At 46.2% G+C, this 12,104-nt stretch overlaps 1 protein-coding gene across 1 annotated transcript in view; it reads right to left on the bottom strand.

The window, feature by feature from the left end:
• Positions 1-12,104, bottom strand: part of PEX14 (peroxisomal biogenesis factor 14) — a 120,194-nt gene that overhangs the window by 49,602 nt on the left and 58,488 nt on the right. The gene's annotated exons all lie outside the window — the stretch shown is intronic.

Genomic DNA, 12,104 nt, shown 5'->3' with positions numbered 1-12,104 from the left:
AAAAAAGAAAGAGATAGAGAGTGGGAGGGAGGGAGGGAGGGAAGAAGGAAGGAAGGGAAAAAGAGAGAGAGTGGAAGGGAAGAAGAAAGGAAGGAAGGAGAGAGAGATGGGAGGGATGGGATAATGGAAGTGAGGGAAGGAAGGAAGGAAGGAAGGAAAAAGAGAGAGAGTGGGAAGGAAGAAGAACAGAAGGAAGGAAGGAAGGAAGGAAGGAAGGAAGGAAGGAGAGATGAGAGGGATGGAATAATGGAAGGGAGGAAAAAAGAGAGCGAGAGAGTGGGAGGGAAGAACAAAGGAAGGAAGGAAGGAAGGAGAGATGAGAGGGATGGAATAATGGAAGGGAGGAAAAGAGAGAGCGAGAGAGTGGGAGGGAAGAACAAAGGAAGGAAGGAAGGAAGGAAGGAAGGAAGGAAGAAGAGATGGGAAGGATGGGATAATGGAAGTGAGGGAAGGAAGGAAGGAAGGAAGGAAGGAAGGAAGGAAGGAAGGAAGGAAGGAATCTCCATGCAGGCAGGATTCGTTCAAGGCCTTTTGATTACAGATGTTTTGCAGCCACCCCTGCGCTATTTGGGACCACAACTAAGGCGTGACTGGAGTGAAAAGTCGCAACGCGCACAGAAATCCAGCACTTTATTTTTGCTGTCTTCCCAGATTCGAAAGTGCCCTCCCCTCCCTGCCGGTCCATTAGGACTTGGCCACGATGCCGTTTTCTTTTTTCCTTGCCTAACACCAGCTGCCATTTCCTTATTTCTGGGCAGCTGATGTGAAATCTCAATGGCTCCTCCCAGAATGCTGGTCCAGCTGGCGAGCCATTAATTACTTCAATACATAAGTTTAAAAAAAAAAAACCCCAAAAAACTATTTCTCTCCCCAAACCCAAGAGAGTCGCAGAAGCGAGTCGTGGACTTGTTGAATTTTTGTTTCTACCCCCGGCTGTTTCTGCCTTCTCCTCCTTTTTTTCTTTCCAGGAGTGAGAGAGAAAATCCTTTCTGTTTCCCAATCTAAACAAATGTACATCCTGAAGGTTACGGAGGTTCTTAGTTTAAAATAAATTAATAAATAAAATAATAAAAGGAAAGAAGGAAAGGAAAAAGAGGAAGAAAGGAAAGGAGAAATAAAGAGAAAAGAAAAGGAAAGAGAAAGAAAGGGGAAAGGGAAGGGAAGGAAAGGAAAGGGAAAGGAAAAAGAGGAAGAAAGGAAAGGAGAAATAAAGAGAAAGGAAAGGGAAGGAAAGGGGAAGGGGAAGGAAAGGAAAAACAGGAAGAAAGGAAAGAAGAAATAAAGATAAAGGAAAAGGAAAGGGAAAGAAAGGGGAAGGGGAAGGGAAAGAAAGGAAAGGAAAAGGAAAGGAAAAAGGAAGAAAGGAAAGGAGAAAAAAAGAAAGGAAAGGGAAGGAAAGGGGAAGGGGAAAGGAAAGGAAAGGAAAGGAAAGGAAAGGAAAAAGAGGAAGAAAGGAAAGGAGAAACAGAGAGAAAGGAAAAGGAAAGGGAAAGAAAGGGGAAGGGAAGGGAGCTTTGCCTCCATTCCCGAGGAGAAGGAGGACGGGGCCAAAGAAAACAGATTAACAAGCATCCAGAACCTTCCGGCGATATGCCTCATTCTGGTGGGACCTTCCTTGAAGAGAATGCAGACATCTGGCCTTTATTTTGCAAGCGGGGGAAGAAGAAAGAACGAAAGAGAGAGAGAGAGAGAGAGAAAAAAAAAGAACGAAAGAAAATGGCACGGACGCTCTCCGTGACGCTCCCGAAAAATTAATTACAAAAGCTGAAGGTGGAAAATTAATTTTAGAAATGCAAGAGGCCAACTCTCCCACCACGGCCGCCATTCCTTCCTCCTCCTCCTCCTCTCTACTTGTCCTTCACCCTCAACAGCCGCAGGAGCGCCAGGCAGGAGCCCTCGTTTTCATTTCCAACCGGAGGGGTGCAATCTTGAAGCCCGTCCAGTCGATAACCTGGCCATCGGAACAAGCTCTATAATTAAAAGGTCAGTGACCTGGAAAGCAGGAGTCCTCAAACTTGCCGGGGCTTCTCAGCCGGTGATGGAGCTATTAAATTAAGGCGGTTATGAAATCAATGCTAAAAAAGCTTTCACAGTAACAAGCTTCCATCCAAGGACATCTAAGCTGCCCGGTGAAATGGAGTTAAGTTATGAAAAGAAAAAAAAAAAAAAGGGAGAGAGAGAGAGAGAGAGAAGGAGGGAAAAAATGAGGGGGTGGGCGCTAAATTGGAATCTGCTTTCCTGGCAGAAGTCTCTGAGCCTGGCCATCGTCCTCCTCCCACCTCCCTTTTGGAAATATATTATCGGGGTTGACCCGTTTTGTGGAGCCCTGTACGAGGCACAGCCGGAGGAAGCGCAGAGCCGCAGCTAAAGGACAGCTCTCGCATTATTTAAAGACGCGCGTCGGGCGCTGGGTTTGTCATTATAACCGCAGCCACCAGCCGGACCCCACAGATTTAAAAAGTGCACTGGGTCTGCAGGATTTCTATTTAGGCAGGTATTTTCTTCGCCCCTTTGCTCGGTTCCCTTCGAATACGAAGGGAGAATCAAATTGTGATGTAATCTATTCTCCCGGTACAGACGACGAGAAATGAAGAGGAGAGAACGTGTGCGTGCCTGTCAAAGATTATTTTAAGAAGTGTTACAGCCCTGAAGAGTCCTGCTTAATGCCTGTTGTTGTTAGTTGCGAAGTCGTGTCCGACCCATCGCGACCCCATGGACAACGTTCCTCCAGGCCTTCCTGTCCTCTACCATCCTCTGGAGTCTATTTAAGCTCACGCCAACTACTTCGGGGACTCCATCCAGCCACCTCGTTCTCTGCCGTCCCCTTCTTCTTTTGCCCTCCATCGTTCCCAGCATTAGGCTCTTCTCCAGGGAGTCCTTCCTTCTCATTAGGCGGCCAAAGCATTTGAGTTCCTCTTCAGGATCTGGGCTGCTAAAGAGCAGTCAGGGTTGATCTCCTCTAGGACTGACCCGTTTCATCGCCTTGCGGTTGTCCAAGGGACTCGCCGGAGTCTTCTCCAGCACCAGAGTTCAAAGGCCTCCATTCTTTGGCGCTCAGCCTTCCTTGTGGTCCCAACTTTCACAGCCATCCATTGCAACTGGGAAAACCATAGCCTTGACTATTCGCTCTTTTGTTGGCAGGGTGATGTCTCTGCTTTTTAGTATGCTGCTTAATTAATTAACTTGCCCACAAAATGCCCTATTTATTAATTTAAAAAATGTCCCAGCCTTGCAGAGCCTGTGGTTCGTGCTGGGCAGATTTCAAAGAGGTTTCCAAATTTGGGACCTTTGAACTGGTGGCACCTCTAAAAAAAAAAAAAAAGTTTTTTTAAAGAACACTTCCAATTCGACAGAACTTCAAGGACCGAAGAGCAGCGATGTTTCAAGACCTGAATTTTCTCAATTGTTTTTATTGGGTATAGTTAAGGGCTTCTCAGTGATATTGTATATGGTGACAGCAGCTAGGTTACTGATTGGTCAATATTGGAAAGGGGATGTTATGCCTACACTTGAAGAATGGACTTTGAAGGTGGCCAGTTTTGCAGAAATGGCGAAAATATCAGCATACTTAAAAGACCGGACTCAAGAGACTTATGTATGGGAGTGGAAGAAATGGATAGATGATGTGCAGAACAAATACCAAACTAGGAAGTACCAGATAGCTTTTAGTTGAATGTTGTGTAGAAAGGTATAGTATATAGGGGGTAGAATAGCTTAATGTTATCTAGAAATGTATAGTACACAGGGGGGAGAATAGAAGGATAGTAAAGTATGATATAATATAATGTGGATGGATTTCACCTTGGGGAAGTCATGGGAGGAGGGGAGGGTTAGGGAGGGATGGGGGGGGAAATGGGGAAAAATTTGTATTTGTAAAAGACCTGAATTTTTAGCAAAAGATGGCACGGTGCCAAGCATGGCTTCCTTCCAAAGCCTGTGTCCTCAGGACATCTCCGCCCCATCTTCCCGCTGCTCTCCATCACGAGAGGGAAATACTAAACAGGGAAAAGTTTTTTGGGGGCAGTTTTATTCTGACAAAATTGGCATGGGGTAGTGGGGCGAGTGGGGGGGGGGAAGCAAACCTTCCCCAAGCTTTTCTTGATACTTTTCAATCATTTTGAGGGGGTGGTCCACGGGGTGATTGGGGAGGGGGGGGCGAGAGAGGGGAATCGACCAGTGATGAAATGTAGCCGGTTCTATCCGGCTTGAGCGAACTGGTAGCGCTCGTGGCGGGAGGCTCCGCCCACCAGCCCGGATGTCATCACCAGTGGTGAGTTCCTCGCGGTTCAGACCGGTTCGCAAGAACTGGTAGTAAAACCGGCGGGAGCCTGCCCACCGACCTGGATATCATCATAGGTGATCTGCGCATGTGCAGAAGCTTCTGCGCACACCTGCTCCCAATGCGAACCAGTAGTAAAGGTAAGTAGAACCCACCCCTGGTCATCACGTCCCATTTTTGACACTCTGCACATGCGTAGAAGTGTCACACGTGCACACACGCTCTCCCATTTGCAAACCGGTAGCAAAGGTAAGTGGATTTCACCCCTGGAATGGACACTTACTGTAACTCTAAACATGAACTGCTCCAAATAATCGAAAAGGAGGCAAAATGTATTAGATTCCAGGTAGCTCGGTGGCTAAGACGCTGAGCTTGTCAATTGAAAGGTAGGCAGTTCGGCGGTTCGAATCCCTAGTGCAGCGTAACGGGGTGAGCTCCCGTAACTTATCCCAGCTTCTGCCAATCTAGCAGTTCGAAAGCACGTTAAAAAAATGCAAGTAGAAAAAATAGGGACCCCCTTTGGTGGGAAGGGAACAGCTCTCCGTGCGCCTTTGGCATTGAGTGATGCTGGCCACATGACCACGGAGTCGTCTTCGGACAGCGCTGGCTCTTCGGCTTTGAAACGGAGATGAGCACCGCCTCCTAGAGTCAGGAACGACTAGGACATATGTGCGAGGGGAACCTTTACCTTAATGCGGGAAGAGAATTCATTCCTGAACAACTTGCAGCTGAGCTATGCCGACGGCCTCGCTCTCCTTTGGGTCTACCAGGAAGCTGAGGCTGAGTCTGTCATCGCCTTCAATGACTTAATGGCCGGGACAGAAGTCCCCAAGGCCCAGGGGGCAACTGAACCATGGGGAGAGCTTCCGCCCGCCTCCTCTGTCTCTTTCAGCGAATTAGGTAATGAACCAGATTAATGAAGCCAGCAGGCAGAAGGGCACAATTTCCCTTGGCCTCCTACACATCTTTCCAAATAAGAGCCCATCTGATCCATCGGGAGCCGTTTGCTCCGGCTATTACCTGCCTGACTCTCAGGTCTTTCAGGCCCCTCTGAGGATCTACGTCAGATTTCCTTTCCATTTGGGCTTTCAATTCTAGCTGGAGGAGAGGCCCTATGGGAAGGGGAGTGGGGGAGGGGGTATCTTGGGAAGAGGGGAGCTGCTGACAAAAGGCACAAAATGTGTGTGTGCGTGCGGGGATTTAGAGCCCCTGAGGGCGTCCCTGTTGGGTGATTTATTCCCAAGGAAACGCCCACCTGGAGAAATGCCCAAACGGGCAGGTGTAGTCAATGGGCAAAATGCTATCGTGGGTCACTCATCAGCATGGACTGTGGCCCCCTTAACCGCCTGTGGACTTCAACTCCCAGAATTCCTGACCCAGCTGGGCTTTCTGGGAGTTGAAGTCCACAGGTGGTTAAGGGGTCACAGTTGCCCGCCCCTGTTCTAGAGGGAACCACAGGCCAAAGAATTCAAACAAAGCTACCATCCTCCTGCAGACAAGCCACCATTTCTGGGCTGGAAAGTGAGCTGACACCAGAGCAAATCAGGTGCTAACAGACTAACAGAGTAACAGACCTATAAGGTCCCTGGAAGGGACCTTATGGGTCATCTAGTCCAACCCCCCACCTAAGCAGGAGACCCTACACCATCTCTGACAGATGGCAGTCCAGTCTCTTCTTGAAAGCTTCCAGCGATGAAGCTCCCACAACTTCCAGAGGCAACTTCTCTTCCATGGGTTGATCGTTCTCACCGTCAGGAAATTTCTCCTTATTTCCAGGTTGAATCTCTCCTTGATCAGTTTCTATCCCTTATTCTTTGTCTGGCTTTGGAAAGTAGCTTGAACCCCTCCTCTCTGTAGCAGCCCCTCAAATACTGGAATACTGGTGCTAACACGGTGTGTAAAATCTGGAGGTCCTACAGTGCCCATCTCTCCAAAATTGAAAGAAGGTCCTACCAGTTACTCCCTTTGAGGAAAACCAGTGCCTCTTGTGAAGACCGCAAGGGTCGCTCGTCTTTGCAATTAAGTTGAGATCATGAAAGTCATTGAGCGTCGAATTGGGAAATACGCCTGGGTCTGCGGAGTGGTAGAACAGGCCAATCATATCCCAGCTCAAGAGGGAGAGGACAATTCCCATTGCCCCTCCGTTGGTATATCCTTTCCCAACGGGGGTGGGTGGGTGGGTTACTAGAAGGAAGCCGATCCAAAAGAGTTGACTCGTGCGGTTGGACAGCAAGGGATGGACACAGGAGCCTTGGATGGCTGATTTAATAACGCAGCCGTACTCCCAAGGCGCAGAAATGAATTTGCCTGTCGTGGCCCGCCTGCGGATTTGGCAGCAGATTCGGACAGTGAGGAGGTTGGGGGAGGAACATGGGCCAGTCCTGGAGTCTGGGGAAGGCTCTGATGAGGGCTCTGCGTCGGAGGCAGAGAGGGGGCCAGGGCCATCTGGGAGTTGTCAGCTGCCTTTGGAGTCGGACATCAGTGAGGCAGAAGAAAGCTGGAGCCTGTTCCCAGTGTGCGCATGCACAGAGCTGCCAGGAGAAGGGAACAGCTAAGGAACAAGGGTCGACTCAGGAGTAAAGCCACAGGTGGACGGTGAATGGCCCCTCCCATAGTGAATAAAGAGGAGAGAAGGGGAGGGGAGTTTGCAGGAGACAATTAGTTCATTTGGGTGAAGATCTGTTCCTGCATTCTTGCCAAGTATTGTCGGTTACAGTGTGGAGTCTGAAAGATATCGGCCTGGCCACTCTCCAAGCCTGATAAAGGTCGGCCATGGTGAACTACCTTGAAAGTCTGTGGGAGAGGAAAGACTTTTGCTGGAGAGGAATTCACTGTAAATGAAATAAAAGGGGTTTATCGGGACGAGGACTCGGCTTCATGCTGCTGGGGAAGCCTAGGGCAGAACATTGCCGTACACAAAAACAGGCTTCCTTGTTAAAGAAGGCCCTGAAAAGCCACGTCCGATCCTTAGCTCCCAGGAAGGGCACTTCCATTGGCGTCTCTAATAAGCTTTGGGGTTGTGTTTAGGCTAAGCCAGAAAAGGGAGGGGGAGGAGTTTATGTAGGATATATATACCACATTAACACTCCGTAGGTACTAGGTGGACTCCCTCCCTGCCTATTTTAATTAAAGCAACTCCCCGCCAATCCCGTTTACACTGCGAAGGGATTTCTGCTCGTCCCATCCCTGGAGGGGTTAAAAGTGATTGTTAAAAGTTCTGGCTTCACTTTCCACATTGTTGATGCTTGTTTCCTCCACTCTTTAAAGAGGAGGATGACCCCTCCCTCGTGAACAATTAGCCCAGGGGTCAGCAACCTGCGGCTCTGGAGCCGCATGTGGCTCCTTCCGCCCCTCTGCTGCAGCTCCCTGTCACTCAAAATATGCGTCACAACCGCCAATGTGCGACACCTGCCAGCACACGATTTATTGAGCTTTTCAACCTCCGGTAGGCCAACCATGGATAAATCCAAGAAAAGAAAAGTTTCAGAAGAAAACATACAACTATATTTTGTGGCCGCTCAAGAAATAGTCAGGCACAGAGAAGGGTTTTGTGGCTCCCGGTGTTTTCTTTTCTGTGGAAAATGGGTCCAAATGGCTTTTTGAGTGTTTAAGGTTGCCGACCCCTGAATTAGCCCAAAGGGCAGCCGAAACAAAGGGGGAGAGGAATGCATCAAATGGGATTACGGTAGCTTCCCCCCCCGCTTCTTTTCTTTCTTTGATTGTCATTAGTCCAGTCATTCATTAGACACTTTAATTGGGTCTCTGGTTTCTTTTCAATGCCGACCGGTCTCTCTCCCACTAAGTCCACTCCTCCCAGTCAGAGATTTATTAAAACTAAACCATCAATCGGAATAGAGCTGGAAGGGACTTTGGAGGTCTTCTAGTCCAACCTCCTGGACAGGTGGCTGTCCAGTCTCTTCTTAAAAAGCTTCCGGTGATGGAGCACTCACAACTTCTGGTGGCAAGCTGTTCCACTGGTCACTGTTAGAAAGTTTTTCCATAATTCCAGGTTGCTTCTCTCCTTGGTTAGTTCCCATCCGTTGTTTCTTGTCTTGCTTTCTGGTGCTTTGGAAAATAGGTTGACCCCTCCCCACTTCTGACCCCCCAATATTCTGGAATATTGCTATCATGTCACCTCTTTTCTCTAGATTGGCCAGACCCAATTCCTGCCACCGTTCTTTGTATGTTTTAGTCTCCAGGCCTTTGATCATCTTAGTTGCTCTTCTCCTCCCTTTTTTCCAAAAGTCTCAACATCTTTTTTTATATATTATGGTGACCAAATCTGGACGCATCAACCTTACTAAAGCTTTATAAAGCGGTACTAATACCACTTCAAAAACAGATTACACGGAGCTCAGATTTTTTTTTTTCTTTTAAACACACGCACAAACAGTCCATGAAGGTGATGGCAGGGGAACGTGACGTAAATCTCGGAGACTTTTGTCTCTGAACTGCTTTTAAATACCTTTGGCTGATGAAATCTTAGCCCCATCCATGCTGATAGAGAAAACACGGAGGGGAACGGAGGAATGAAACGTAAGGAATAATAACGGGTCATTTTGATGAGATGTAAAGATAGTTTTATAATAGGGCATATGATTCCAGCGTCGGATGGAGGGGGGGAATGGGGGGGAGAGAAAGGGAGTGTCAAAGGATCTCTTGGTAAGTATAGATTTTGCATCAGGTTACCGTAGGCAATCAGTATAGCTTTTAGGTTCAGCTTTCCTCTGCTTCATTGCTTCGTTGTAGAAATCCCAAAGCGTTTATGATTAATTACTCCCCGTAGATCCACATATTTCAAAGGAAAAAAAAAGAGAGAGAGAGAAAGAGAGAGAGAAAGAGAAGGCTGCATGGCAAGAAAGCAGATCTGAAAAGCGAAGAGTTTCAAAGGCCTAATTTTTGTTAATGCAGAGGATGCTGAAGGCTGAGAGGAGAATTTCACACAAGAAAAGAAAAGAAAAGAAAAGAAAAGAAAAGAAAAGAAAAGGGAGGGAAGGGAAGGGAAGGGAAGGGAAGGGAAGGGAAGAGAAGAGAAGAGAAGAGAAGAGAAGAGAAGAGAAGAGAAGAGAAGAGAAGAATAGGAATAGGAATAGGAATAGGAATAGGAATAGGAATAGGAATAGGGTAGGGTAGGGTAGGGTAGGGTAGGGTAGAATAGAATAGAATAGAATAGAATAGAATAGAATAGAATAGAATAGAATAGAATAGAATAGAATAGAATAGAATAGAATAGAAATGTTTATTCTGAGAGAGAGAGAGAAGGCTGTATGGCAAGAAAGCAGATCTGAAAAGCGAAGAGTTTCAAAGGCCTAATTTTTTGTTAATGCAGAGGATGCTGAAGGCCGAGGGGAGAATTTCACACAAATTGTTAAGCGCAATTTGTGCTTAACACACATACACACAAATCCAAAGTTTGCCCTCTACCTACCAATTACTATCATTTAATCGATTAGTTTCTCATTAAAAAAAAAAATTAACTTGCCTCTGTTCATCTAGCAAGGATTACAATGTCCAGGATCCCCAGCCCAGCATGGTCTTCCTGGAGATCTGGGCTCTGCGGATCCACTTAGATGGAGAAACGTGAGTTCATAAAAAAACTTTTCCCTATGGATGAGTCCCCACCCCCACCCCAAGGCTGTTGCTCCACAAAGCACAACCTTTGTTGAGAACGCAATGCAAAAATTGGGCGATGTTGAGAGCGGTGTGAGGCCCGCACCATGCAAATTCTTTGGTATGTGTGCTGGTCAGACTGCAGTGCTAGCTGTCACATCCTAACAAGAATGTAAATGGCAGAACGGAGCGATCTTGGAACTTGAGGGATCTAGAATCTCTGTTTTTCTGAAGAACGTTTGAAAGAACTGGGTATCTGTAGCCTGAAGAAAGGATTAAGGGAGATGGAGATGTTCACGAGTCAAAAAGAGGGCTGGGAAAATATCTGCAGACCCCTCGCATCCTGGACATCAACTGTTTCAACTCCTACCCTCAAAACGACGCTATAGAGCACTGCACACCAGAACAACTAGACACAAGGACAGTTTTTTCCCCGAACGCCATCCCTCTGCTCAACAAATAATTCCCTCAACACTGTCAAACTATTCACTAAGTCTGCACTACTATTCATCTTCTCATCGTTCCCACCACCCATCTCCTCCCACTTACGACTGTATGACTGTAACCTTGTTGCTGGTATCCTTAACGATTTATATTGACTGTTTCCTGATATGATTCGATTGCTTATTTGTTCCCTATGACTATCATTAAGTGTTGTACCTTATTATTCTTGACAAATGCATCTTTTCTTTTATGTACACTGAGAGCTTATGCACCAAAGACAAATTCCTTGTGTGTCCAATCACACTTGGCCAAAAGTGAAGTGAATTGATTTCTATTTCTATTTCTATTTCTATTTCTATTTCTATTTCTATTTCTATTTCTATTTCTATTTCTATTTCTATTTCTATTTCTATTTCTATTTCTATTCCTATTCCTATTCCTAATCCTAATCCTAATCCTTATTCTATTTATTTACTTACTTACTTACTTACTGGTTCGATTTATATGCTGCCCTTTCTCCGGAGACTCAGGGTGGCTTACAATGCGTTAAGCAATAGCCTTCATACTTTTGTATATACCTGCTTAGTAGGGCTTTCGGCCCCCCCTTAAGCGGTGTTCTTTTTTATCCAAAGTCATCTTATTGCCCCCACAATCCGGGTCCTCATTTTACCTACCTCGGAAGGATGGAAGGCTGAGTCAACCTTGAGCCTGGTGAGATTTGAACTTGCAGTAATTGCAGGCAGCTGGTGCTACTTAACAGCACTTTAGTCTGCTGCGCCATCAAGGCTCTATTAATTCTATTCTATTCTATTCTATTCTATTCTATTCTATTCTATTCTATTCTGGTCTTCAGCCATCTCAAAAGTGAGTTTAACTCGGGATGGTACTTTCTCAGATATTGCTAGTATTGTCACATGACCTCAGGGCTTCCATGCCAGTATTTGTGGACTGGTCACAATTAGAGGTGCAGGTTAAGTGTGAATAACACACTCTTTCACAAAGGAAACTAGCATCTCAGAGCATCTCAGTCTGGCAAGGGGATTTTTCTTTCAAACATGTTCAAACATTCTACATTGAGGGGGTGGGTTTTTTTTAAAGAAAAACAGAAATATTCAACTCTACCAGTCCGTACAGAAACTGCTTTTTTGCAACAGTACAGGTAAAACCCAGGATTTATAAGATTTAAAGATCTACTCTTTAAATCCCCAAACAAAACTCACCTCTGGGTTCTTGAGCTAACAATTTTAAAACTTTAGATGGACTTTTTTTTTTTTGTTCTTTTTAAAAAGGCAATTCATTTAACCTTATGGGCAAAAGACACGTTGCAAAGCCGTGAACTGTGCAACTTCTACTTGCTGGAAACGAGGACGAATTTATCGAGATGTAGATCTCCTTTGCTTTTTAAAAGGAGCTCAGCCGTCAATCGCTTGCCCTTTCTGATGGTGAAAGGCAGAGTGACCTCAAATTTAACCCCGGCCTGACTGCTGTCTATCTTGCAGCCGGCCTTTTTTTACCAAATGGCTTCACTCCTCTTCTGAAGTTCCTTGACCGTTTCATCTGGCCGGTCTATAGTGAATACCGTGAATGGCTTAGAACCAACCAAAGGAAATCCTTCCATCTTCTCAAAGAAGCTGAGCAGTTCAGAAGTTTGCAACGCAAGCCATTTGAATGGGTCTCGTCTCACTGGCTTTCGCCCTGCTCGCCTAAGGATCGGTAAACGTTCCTGTGCTTTTTAAAATCTTTCAGAGTTCAAGAGGACAGCAGAAGGGAA

Source organism: Pantherophis guttatus, chromosome 15 (genome assembly GCF_059756535.1).
Source record: "Pantherophis guttatus breed Tessera chromosome 15, ASM5975653v1, whole genome shotgun sequence".
In the NCBI taxonomy this organism is placed as follows: Eukaryota; Metazoa; Chordata; class Lepidosauria; order Squamata; family Colubridae; genus Pantherophis; species Pantherophis guttatus.
Note: the sequence above shows the minus strand (reverse complement) of the source record. Positions and strands in the feature narration are given on the sequence as shown.